The 12,521-nt window shown below is 36.8% G+C and overlaps 1 pseudogene; it reads left to right on the top strand.

Moving 5' to 3' along the window:
- LOC136114532 (mitogen-activated protein kinase kinase kinase 1-like) overlaps nt 1-12,280 on the top strand; it is a 190,547-nt pseudogene extending 178,267 nt beyond the window's left edge.
- The last annotated feature ends 241 nt before the right edge of the window (nt 12,281-12,521 follow it).

Genomic DNA, 12,521 nt, shown 5'->3' with positions numbered 1-12,521 from the left:
TGCTCTCAGTTGATCATTGTCAACTTCCGATAGCTGGCCACTATGCTCCTCATCTTCAGGGCTCTTGTCTCCTTTGTGAAACTTCTTGAACCACCACTGTACGTTTGTTAGCAGTTCCTGGGCCAAATGCGTTGTTGATGTGAGTTGTCTCCGCTGCTTTACAACCCATTTTGAACTCGAATAAGATAATCACTCCAATTTGCTTTTTGTCTAACATTATTTCCATAGTCTAAAATAAATATAAAATAAATAGCAAGTAATAAATCAGTAGCAAAAAATGTAAAGTGAGAAAAGCATGTTCAAATGATGTAACTGAACGGTAAATTTCAACAATGCAAAAAATGCAATTCCTCTTGTACCAACCTAACATATTAAACTAGGAGACCATTTATAGGTGGTGGTGAAATAAAATGTGTGGATCATATGTATACATGTTTTTGTTAAAGTCTAGTTGCTACCAACCAACTTCTGTCTTGAAAGATGTAGGTTTTGAAGGCACCCAATTATATCTTTCTAGCACTTACAAATCTTAAATGATGCTTTGCTTGCATAAGACCTTTTTTCCCCTTAAAAAAAGGAAGATGTGTTGGGTGCAGTCATCAACCATCTCCTCCATTCCTGTTGATATTGTTTTGGTCTAATTCTCATTACTCCCCTTTAAGCATAGAATCATAGAATCATTTTGGTACCCTTCAGCAAGTGCCAGTAATCAATTTTTGTATCTTTAATATATATGTTTCCTACTTCAACAAAAGCTGTTGTACATCTATGTCATAAAGTGTTAACACTGCTACTTTTTAATTCATTGTGTCATGTTAGGAGATGGCTATTCTGAGTGAATGCATTTGGCAGTTCTGGCTTGTGTAGACCTTGTCTTTCTCTCCCAAGCTACACTGTCTGCTGTGCCAGACCAACCATTTCTTCATCTGTACTGTAAACTAGATGCAGAAGTCCACTGGATTGATATTTTTAAATTTTTTTTGTTGTTGTTTCTTTGTCTCTTTCAGTTTAGTTCCTAATAAGTATTGCTTCTGAAACTGCAACTGGAGATGCACTGGCAATAGTTTAGCAATCACAGAATCATAAAATGGTTTGGGTTGGAAGGGACCTTTAAAGATCACATAGTTCCAACCCCCTGCTGTGGGCAGGGACACCTTCCACTAGACCAGGTTGCTCAAAGCCCCATCCAACCTGGTCTTGAACACTTCCAGGCATGGGGCATCCAGAACTTCTCTGGGCAGCCTGTTCCAGTGCCTCGCCACTCTCATGGTGAATAATTTTTTCCTTATATCTAATCTAAATTTTAGAAAATCTAAAATTAAATGTATAAGTGACATAGAACTGTCCCTTGTGGTGCTGGATTGGGCATGTTTGTGCAAGAGGATGAGATCCTAATGTGCAGTTGAATTAATTTATTTTAATAAAGAGATTATTGCCCGAAAGTCTCTAAGAATTTGAGAAATAGGGAAGCTGATTTCAATTTTTTTTTTTTAATGTATTAGTGATAGATACTATGTTTCTGGAAGTGTTCTTGTAAAAAATGTCACAACTATTGGTAGCTTGCAGATAGAGGATTATAGAAGTGTATTGGAATAAAGTGTTGTGAAATAATTTTCCAAGCACAATTCTAAGCTTATGATTATTGAAATTTAATGATTAAAATGTTTTTTCTTGAAAACATCTGCTAAAAGTTGTTTGGGTTTTGTATTTTAATTTGTTATAGTCGAACAAATCAACTTTCAGTCTCAACACTATTGGAGATGTGTAAAGGCCAAGTGGGAGAGCTGGCAATTGGGAGAGAAATACTTAAATCTGGTAATAATAGTTATTTGTATGTAATTGAATTATAATTACAAGCAAATGTAGTGAATTGTTTTCAATTTAATACAGGTTTTATCCTGTATTTGCCAGCATGGCAAAGAGAACAGTGTTGCTCTCAGCAGTTGGGGGGGGGGGGGGGGCAGTGATGTTAATTTGGGCACACATTGTGTATTTCAGTATGATATAGTTCTGATATTTATTTAGATCAGAATTTAGATTGTGAACATATCTAATCCTTATTTTATCAACTTTATTTATAGGGTGTATTGGTATTGGAGGTGTTGATTATGTCTTAAACTGTATTCTCAGAACCCAAACTGAGTCTAGCAACTGGCAAGCACTACTGGGGAGACTTTGTCTAATAGACAGACTTCTGTTGGAATTTCCTGGTGAATTTTATCCCCACATTGTTTGTGGAAGTGTTTTACAGGCTGATACTGTAGTAGACAGGTACTTACTTACACTACATGACTTACTCTTTGTAGTTGAATGTGTTGTTGGTGATGTCTTCAAAAATTGGTTGGTTTAATTCCTGTAAACAAATAGTGTATATTTATATGCAAAAGTGCACCTACTTTACAGAGTAAATGGTTGCCTTTTTTTAACTTGTGACCTGTGAAACAATTCTGAAGCATCAGTGCAGCAGTAAGTCTCATTTCTACTGCAGAACTGACAGCTAAATAGATTATCTTGAAATGGCTTTCTTGGCATTAGTTAACTAGAGTATATCAGTTTCTAAGACTTTTTTTTTTTTTAACTTTCAGGTATAAGAAATTTCTCTCCCTCTTAAATTTTGCCCTGCAGTCAATTGACAATTCCCACTCAATGGTTAGAAAACTATAGCGGAGAGTATTCTCGAGTGCAGCAAGAATGATGGCAAGAGTGCCCCATGTTTTTGTAAAGCTGTTAGAAATGTTGAGTGTGACAAGCTCAACTCATTACACAAGGATGCATCGACGTCCAGATGAAATGGAAATTGCAGACACCATCCAGCTAGGCATAGAAGAAATGCACTCTGGGGAATGTCGACATGAAGACTTTTTGCAGCTACCTGTACCAAATAACTCTCCAGAAGCGACTGAAAGTAATAGTCCTAGCAATACTGGCCAGTTATCAAGGAAACGTGAGAAAAGTTTAAGTGATAAAAAGCCAAGTGCCAGTCCAGAGGACACTTCTGAGATGCTGGCTGGCCTTGCTGTGGGAGTTCCCATTTTATCTGTAACCACTGAGCAACCAAAGCCAGCCTTTCAAACAAAAGTCAGTGTTTGAACTCTTCTCCCTCTTCCAGTCATTCCCAGTCACTATTCCCAATACTTCTGTCTCGTTCAAACCCATCTGTACTAGCTGGCACTATAACAGATGTCTCTAAACTCAAACCTCAAGGATCCTCAAAGTCCCTTCTCACACACAGTAGAAACTTTCTCTCCAGTTTCAGAGAAACTGTTCTGAAAATAAAGAACCAGAGAAACTTTCTCCAGTTTTTACCCAAGCCAGCCCATTGCCATCCAGTCACATACACAGGCCAAAGCCATCACAACCAACCCCAAGTAATGTGAACAAGAAGGGAGAAAGCTCAAGAAACAGTATGACACTTGACCTGAATTATATTTTGTGGTGTGATGGCAATAGTAGTAGCAGTGCGGTTATACCAAGTGAAGAGACAATGTTCACACCAGTAGATGAGAAATGTAAATTGGATGTCAATGCAGAGCTCAGTTCCAGTATTGAAGACCTGCTCGAGGCCTTCATGCCAACAAGTGATGGTAAAGTTACATTCAAGTCTGAAGTTGCAGTTCTTTCTCCTGAGTAGGCAGAAAATGATGATACAAAGACGATGTAAATCATAACCAAAAATGCAAGGAAAAGATGGAAGCTGAAGAAGAGGAAGCTTTAGCTATTGCTGTGGCAATGTCAGCATCTCAAGATACCAATAATTCCCCAACTACAGTTTGAAAATGGTGAAGATATCATAATAATTCAGCAGGATGTAAGTATACATATGGTAATTTAGCATGTCTCAACTGAGGTTCACTGAATTTATAAAGCAGTGCTGTTGTATTTCCAAAGTTATATAAAACACAAAGGGACTCAATACCCTCTCCTAGAAGTTGGAATATTAACAGTCTGTCAGTTGAGGGTGCTAACAGAATCCATCTATGATTATTAACAAGTTTAGAGACAGTATTTGGAAGAGAGATATCATATCATGTACCAACCTTTAAAATGGCAAAGAAGAAAGTGTAAAAGTGGGGAAACAGGAAATGAGAACAAAGTTTTTAAGCAGGAGTAGAAAGAGAAAATGTGAGATACTTTAAAAATCAGAAAAAGCATGTTCGTTAGCAAATAGACAAAAGCATAAAAAATAAGAATAGAAAAAGTAAGGAGTATTGTATAAATGTTCACAAAATGTTTAAGTGTATTGACTTGAGAGTAAGACAGGTGCTGGAAGCTTGTGAGGCTGCATGCCTACAAAAGGTAAAAGACTTGGTAGGGTTACTGGAAAGAGGAATTAAATGTTGGGGTTTGTGATCCTTTGCATGAGGTAACAATGTGAAGCATAAAATGACAGAAATAAATTAAGTAGAAAACATAATTTTGTGTTTACTGTAGGTGTTGACTGAAACCTTGACTAGACATGAGATCAGGAATAGAAAAAAGTCTTTCTCCTATTTGTGTCCTTACATCTTGCCTTTCACCTTCAGGTAGTAACATAGGGGAGGCACTCTGTTCTTACATACAGTAGGAGTGTGTGTGAGACCAGAACATGCTGGTGTTCTGGTGTGAACTGAAACATGTATAACATGTAGTACAAATAACTGTAAGGGAGAGGAGAGGCATATAAACTTGGATATTTCATATCCTTCCAGAATGTCTACATTTTAGATGCATGTTAGTAAACATGAGGTTGATTTGGAATTGAATTTGTAGACACCAGAAACTCTTCCTGGACATATCGAAGCAAAACACCATTACAGAGAAGATGCAGAATGGCTTAAAGGTCAGCAAATTGATCTTAGAGCTTTTTCTTCCTATTACCAAGCTCAAGATGTAGGAACAGGGACATTAATGGCTGTAAAACAGGTAAATACTTCACTTTCTTGAATACATTGTGCTTGTTCTTCAATATTTCTTTGAAATATTAAACATAAAAGCTCTCTGCTCTCACGAACTTCTGTTCCCTACTTCCTCTTCTCCCTGTTGTGTGTATTCAAAATATATAATACAAAATCTTTATGTCCATGGAATTAACATAATATTTTCAGTTTCTTTTACTTCTTAAAAGGAAAAAAAAATACTTTTTTGTATGCCCCTTTTCTTTTATAGTTCTTCAAATGCTTTTTTTTTTTTTTAAATCAAGTTCACAAATCAGTGACAGAGATAGGAATGGAGTCCAGGTCTCTTGTTTCCAAATTGATGCTCTATTTGAAAGATAGCTATTAAAAGTAATTTCCCCTTCTCAAGATTTTTTTTCCTAAAACAGCTTAAGCAAAGGAAATGTAGTTTAATGCTTGTTTCCTCTGACCCAACCACCAACTTTGAGGCAAGTATTTTTAATATTTATAATTTATTAGATACAAAAATATGACTGAGAAAAGAGGCCCAAATGCACATGCTTTGCTCAAGATTTTGGAAGGTTCTAGATGTGAGTAAATCTTCCACACTTAAGGTGCCCTAGGTCTGAATCAGTGATATCAACATAGAGGGAATTTTAGTCCTAACGTTTTCTTATTAATTCTAGAATGAACTTATATCTATGGAATCAAGCAATTTCAAAACATTTAATCAGGGAAAGAATATCTGTCATCAGGTATTTCTCCTTTGAAACTCTCTTGCTTGTGAAAGAGTAAGTCCTTGAGGCTCCTTCTGGAGAGATTATGACGATTCTGAGGCCCAGGGGAAATTCTCTGCAAGATATTATTATTTCAAATTTAGTATGGATCAGAGCTGGGGTTGGCTCCAGTTCCATTGCTGGACTTCTGATCAGCTTTTTTTTTTTACCCATTGACTTTCTGGGATAAGAGGTTTAGTTATGAAACAGGTAGTATGGTTAAACTGATAAAAAGTTTTACAAAAAACATCACTGTCAGAATCCTGTTTCAGGCCTTATCTTTCTTCCTTTTCTTCAACATCTGAAAAAAAATTCCTAGTTTAAGCAGAGGAGAGTGAAGTTTCCCTATGCCACACTTGGAGAGATTTTTGTTGGTGTTTCTCCAGAAGATCACCGTTAATTTTCTATCACGGTCTCACATGGAGATATACAGTCTCAGCTGAAGGGACTTGAGAATCCTTGCTACTTCCAGATGGTGAAAAGGGACAGAAAACCATCCATTCTTGTTACTGTACTGAAGGGGGATGGTTATAGGACTGGTAATTATGTAAGGTAAGTCTGAATACCATATTTCAAAACATATGTCAGAAACATATCATCTGAGCAAGAAGAGGTAGTTGAAGCACTGAGAGAAGAAATAAGGATGATGAGTCATCTGAACCATCCTAACATTATTCGAATGTTGGGAGCTACATGTGAGAAGAGTAACTATAACCTCTTTATTGAATGGATGGCAGGTAAACAACTGCATGCCAAAGAAAATGAAAGTATCGGTTGAGTCTTGAACTATGTAGTTTTATACTGCAAAATATTCCATGCATCACTTTGCAAACTTATATTTTTATTACTGTTGGTAACCAGTATAAAGCTTTACTTTCAGAACAGTTTAAGTGGTATTCTTACTGGCATATTTTTTTTAATTTGAATTTTCCAAACCTAATCTGTCATACAATTAAAGTAATTGGAAACCCTGAACAAAAATTCTAGTATTATCTCAATTTCTGATTTTAAATGAGGAGTTATGCATTGGGATTGCATGGCAAGGTTTTGGTAGTGATGGGGGCTACAGGGGGTGGCTTCTGTGAGAAGATGCCAGAAACTTCCCCTATAGAGCTAGTGCCAGCTGGCTCCAAAGACAGACCTGGTGCTGGCCAAGGTTGAGCCAATCAGTGACAATGGTAGCACCTCTGGGATAACATAGTTAAGAAGGGGTGGGGGGGGGAGAGCTGTACAACTGCAACTGGAGAGAGGAGTGAGAATACGTGAGAGAAACAACTCTGCAGACACTAAGGGCGGTGAAGAAGGAGTGGGAGGAGGTGCTCCAGGTGCCAGAGCAGAGATTCCCCTACAGCCCATAGTGAAGACCATGGTGAAGCAGGTTGTCCCCCTGCAGCCCATGCAGATTAACAGTGGAGCAGAGATCCACCTGCAGCCTGGGGAGGACCCCACACCAGAGCAGGTGAATGCCCAAAGGAGGCTGTGACCCCATGGAGAGCCTGTGCCCAAGTAGGCTCCTGGCAGGACCTGTGACCTCATGGAGAGAGGAGACCATGCTGGAGCAGGTTTGCTGGCAGGACTTGTGACCCCATGGGGGACTCACGCTCAAGCAGTCTGTTCCTGAAGGACTGCACCCTGTGGAAATGACATATGGGAAGGACTCATGTTGGAACAGTTAGTGAAGAACTGCAGCCCATAGGAAGGACCCATGTTGGAGAAGTTTGTGGAGGACTGTCTCCCATGGAAAGGACCCCATTCTAGAGCAGGGGAAGAATGTGAGGAGACTTATGATGAACTGACCACAACTTCCATTCCCTATGCCCCTGTGCTGCTCAGAGGAAGGAGGTAGAGAAGCCAGGAGTGAAGTTGAGCCCAGGAAGAAGGGAGGGGTGGAGGAGAAGGTGTTTTAAGATTTGGGTTTATTTCTCATTACCCTACTCTGATTTTGACTGGTAATAAATTAAATTAATTTCCCTGAGTCAAGTCTGTTTTGCCCATGATGGTAATTCGTGAGTGATCTTCCTGTCCTTATCAAGACCCGTGAGCCTTTCATTATATTTTCGCCCCGTCCAGCTGAAGAGGGGAAGTGATAGAGCGGCTTTGGTGGGCACCTGGCATCCAGCCAAGGTCAACCCATCACAAGTTAGAAACTTTGAGACACAGACACTTCAGTTGGAAACATAAAACTATTGCATTTTCCATGTACCTGTGTAAATTTAAAATTATTATTAAAAATAACTTTGCTAGAAAGTTTGAAATACCTGTCACTTGGTTTTTGTCCCAAGCATTTTCATAAAATTTGAGTGAGGTGACATGCAAAGGCAGTTGAGAAGTAAATTTCTAATAACAGGAAGTAAGCGTGATGCTTTGGGAAAAACATGTTCAAGTCTTAAATATACAAAGTGGTAATTTTAGTAATGAATAGTGAAATATCTTCATTACTGTACAGAGCAGGTACAAGAAAGTTTATATCATTTTTTTAAGAAGGAGCTTTATTAATTTTATGAATGAGATTATATGTTATTGCAGTCCAGTTACCAAGACTAGAATTGGTGTTTTATACATCCTTATTTCTTGTAACAGAAAACATTGCACTTTAAATTACGTTCATTGGCAGAAACTGCTTAGCAATGCCGAAGTTCTAGCAAGCAAAGCCTGAGTATATGTTATTACAAGGAATAGTGCAGAAAATATTTTCTCAAAACTAAGGGTGTTTAACTCTTAAGTATAATTTTTCTGAAATAGTATCAATTTTATGAAATAGATAATGAAATGTCAAAAATTGTCTTTACCTCATTCAAGCCCAAATTACATTAGAATACTTTGAGAGGCACAGTGGAAATCCAAAATCTTGAGGATCTAGATGCTGCTTTTGGAAAACAGAAGAAGATACTTCTTTTACTTGCTTGTATACTGGCTTCTATATATTGGTACTTAGATAATAACAAAAGTAAATTAAGATCCTCAGAGGGAACACTTACTGGAGGCTGCACATATCTGTTGCCCCAAAGCAAGATACTGTTTTACTACTTGAAAACCTTAGTGCAAAATGTAGATATAAATATATGTAGTTTTTTGTCAGTAACAGTACTTTGTACACTAAGGGATTTTTATGTTCTTTTACAGACAGATTAATATATTAGGAAGCCTAAAGACTTATGTCTTTGTAATGTGTATAGTTCCAGGTAAAAAGTAATTAAGTGACCAAGTATATTACTTTTTGCCTATGAAACTTTTAAGGGGGTTGGTGAGAAATCTAGTTATAAATTAGTAATATCAATACCAAGTTCAAATTTTAGGAGGCAGTGCTGCATTCTACTAATAAGAAATTTGCTAAATTGTATTTTTTTTATCTTCTAGGGGGTTCAGTTGCTCACTTGTTAAGTAAATATGGAGCCTTCAAAGAATCTGTTATTATTAATTACACAGATCAACTGTTATGTGGTCTTTCTTACCTCCATGAAAATCAGATAATCCATAGAGATGTTAAAGGTGAGAATTATTTAGAATGTCTTTTAAAAAGGAGTATTCAGAAAGCAGCACCTATTTTGACTTGAGACCTATTGCTTCTCTCAAGAGTGTTATTTCTATTGGGTTTGTCTAATCATACTTAAGAACATTTAATTACTGAAATTAATCAGAGCATTCATAGTATGCTTGGGGATACTTGCTACCTCGGCCAATGGTGTAGAAAATTTGCTTTCTGAGTTTGTTCAAATAAAATATGAAGTTGCCATGTAGCTTTAAAGATTGTTAGTTAAATTAATTTAAATACCCTGAAATGATAGTAAAATCTGTGAATAAACCAAAACAAAGAGGTCAGGTTTCTAACGTATAGGAATATTATGATGGGTTTTCTTCCTTCATCCTAATTGAACGTAAACACAGTTATACTGTTTGACAAACAAAATGTGGACTTTATTGGGAAATACCAGTCTTACTAAACTTCTCTCTGTAATGTCACTATAGCTCTCCATAAACTGGAGAGATATCCAGATAAGTAGCAACATAGCGATGGCAAATATTTTAATATTTCTCCTTAAAACAGGAAAACTTTCAGTTGCTCTGTAATTCTCTTCAAGACAACTCAAAGTTTCTTAAGGATGAAATAAATTTAAATTTCACAGGGAGCTGCAGGCAATGAAAACCTCCAGGATTTTAGATCACCATTTTCTTTCATTATTCCATCTCCAGATATTGTTCCAGAATCCTGTGTTTGCCCTACTTTGAAAGTTTGATTGCTTCCCTAAATCTCTCAGACAGCCTCAAGCTGTGTGCAGTATCATTCAGGCATAACAGAAAAGTGACATTATTAGACTCTATCCTTGATTTTTAGATCTCCTTGATATTGTGGGTGGGGACCATCAACCTATTTATAGCTTTGAAACAGAGGGAGGAAGAGCATCTGTTCATCCTTTTGCCTTTAATAAAAAGCCAATTACCAGTATTTTTATTCTACTGTTGACAGGTGCCAATTTTCTAATTGACAGCACCAGACACAGATTAAGAATTGCTGATTTTGGAGCTGCAGCCAGGTTGGCATCAAAAGGAACTGGTGCTGGAGAGTTTCAGAGACAGTTGTTGGGAACTATTGCATTTATGGCACTAGAGGTAAGAAACCAGTTTTGGAAGTTACTTGAAAATGTTTGTCTGTATTTTTTTAAGCTAATTCATACAACCAAATAACAGAAAATTGCTGTAAATGCTTCAAATGTGTTTTAAATGTACTTGTTCTAGAAATTAGGAATGATTCCAACATGGCATTAATGATATTTCTTTCTTGCTGTTGAAGTTGGTTTAAGTAGTTTGTTACAAAATACGTAAGTATTGTTATTAAAGCTCAAATGACCATTTGGTCAAAAGCTAACTATTGCAAATTACTTTGCTTTGCCCCTCAATCAGGCATTTTATTTACTAGCTCTCTACACCTGTATAAATCTTATGGCATTTATGTCACTGATCACCCTCTCAACCTGAAATGTTAATCAGAATGCACTTGATTCGTGATTTTTTTTTTTAATCTAAATTACTTAGACTTAAGAGACTTTGAAGTTGATAATCTGAATTTTGATCTGTCTGTTCAGGTTCTGAGAGGTCAGCAATATGGTAGGAGCTGTGATGTGTGGAGTATTGGCTGTGTTGTTATAGAAATGGCTTGTGCTAAACCTCCCTGGAATGCAGAGAAACACTCCAATCATCTTGCTCTGATATTTAAGGTGAGGTACTTTGTTGCTACAAATATGCTTATACAGCAACATGAATTTTAGAAAAGTATACAAGTAGTAGGGTTTTTTTGCAATGGCTCTTCTTTATATTGGATCTGTTAGCACAAAATCAGTATTGACGCCAACATAATAATCATACTTGCTTGTTTAAAAAAAAAGGTTACCAACTTAATAATATGCAGAAAGAGCTCTGTTCTAAGATATAAATACAGGCTAAAAAAATAGAGAATAGAGTTGATCTTGACTCTAGGCAGAAGATAGGTGTTTTAACTCTCTTTACAATCCTGTAAAATAAATAATCAAAAGAATTTTTTCTACCATAAAACATTTATGTGTGCATTCATATTTCATAGTGAGGAATGTCCTTTGGTAAAAACCTGATGTTCCATGTTCAGATTTTTCTGAAATATATTTATCATTATGCCATGCTATATATGAATATTATTCCCTATTCTAGATCATCTATTTTGGCATTCATGTTTCTTACTAAAATTAATTAATTGAACTGTAAGCATGAATAAAGAAAATACTGCCACAAGTGAAGAAAGTGATTAGCATCCTCACTACCATGAGTGAAGAAAGTGTTTCCACAAAACAGAACTAGCACAGCAGTATTCAAATATGTTCTAATTAAGTACAAATCAGTTATCAGGGATATAGTTGTCTTGGTTCTGTGTCTGTGAATCTGGTGGTGCCACCCTAGTGTTCTCAATTTTGCTTAATTTGATCTAGAGAAGATGAAAATTATTTTGGTTGGGAGTGATCTGCTTCTAAAAAGATTGCCCTTTGGGGCAGTATCAGAAATATAGTAATTCTGCAAGAGAGCTTACCCAGCTTAATGTATCATAATGTAACATTGCTCAGCTTAATATATCTTAATGTTTGCTTTTACACTATGCCAATAAACAGTGATGACAAGCAGTAGACTAAAGAATACCCTTAAGTGTGGCATAAGAGCTTTTCTTATGGCTTGTTTAGCAGATGGTTACTGCAGAATCTTGCTGTAAGAGGAAAAAGGAGAAAGGCAGACTCTGAAAAGCAATAAAGCATGTTATTGGAGAAAGAAGCATAAAGGGAACTTAAGACCCATTTTATAAAATGGAAGCAGTAATGTAACCCTCAAACTGCAGTAGGAAATATGCTAAACTCATAATATAACTAGTCAGCTGAAAATGATTAGCTTGTTGAAGGTTTTTGGGGTAGGAGAGGGGGCTTAAGAATCACTGACTTCTAAAAAAGTTATTTTCACTTTGTTCAGATTGCTAGTGCAACTACTGCTCCATCAATCCCTTCACATCTGTCTCCTTGTTTGAGAGATGTGACACTTCGGTGTTTAGAACTTCAACCTCAGGACAGGCCCCCATCAAGGGAGCTGCTGAAACACCCAGTCTTCCATACTACATGGTAGCTACTTAAGTGTAAGGCTGATATACTGAAGAAGATGCTACTGAATGTATGATCATTGTCTTGCAGTGCAGTTAAGCAGCAGCTTGTATTATTCTGCTGACCTTAATGATAGATACATCAAGGACATAAGGCCAGTGAAGGACCCTACTAAGTATGTGATTGACAAATCGAGATCTTTACCCAAGCTCAGTATGCAACATTTCACAACTTGTATGTAGATATGTAAACTGTGCCTTTTTGAA

The sequence above is a fragment of the Patagioenas fasciata genome, chromosome W, assembly GCF_037038585.1.
Source record: "Patagioenas fasciata isolate bPatFas1 chromosome W, bPatFas1.hap1, whole genome shotgun sequence".
Lineage (NCBI taxonomy): Eukaryota > Metazoa > Chordata > Aves > Columbiformes > Columbidae > Patagioenas > Patagioenas fasciata.
The sequence above is the reverse complement of the archived record's forward strand: the minus strand, read 5'-3'. Positions and strand labels throughout refer to the sequence as shown.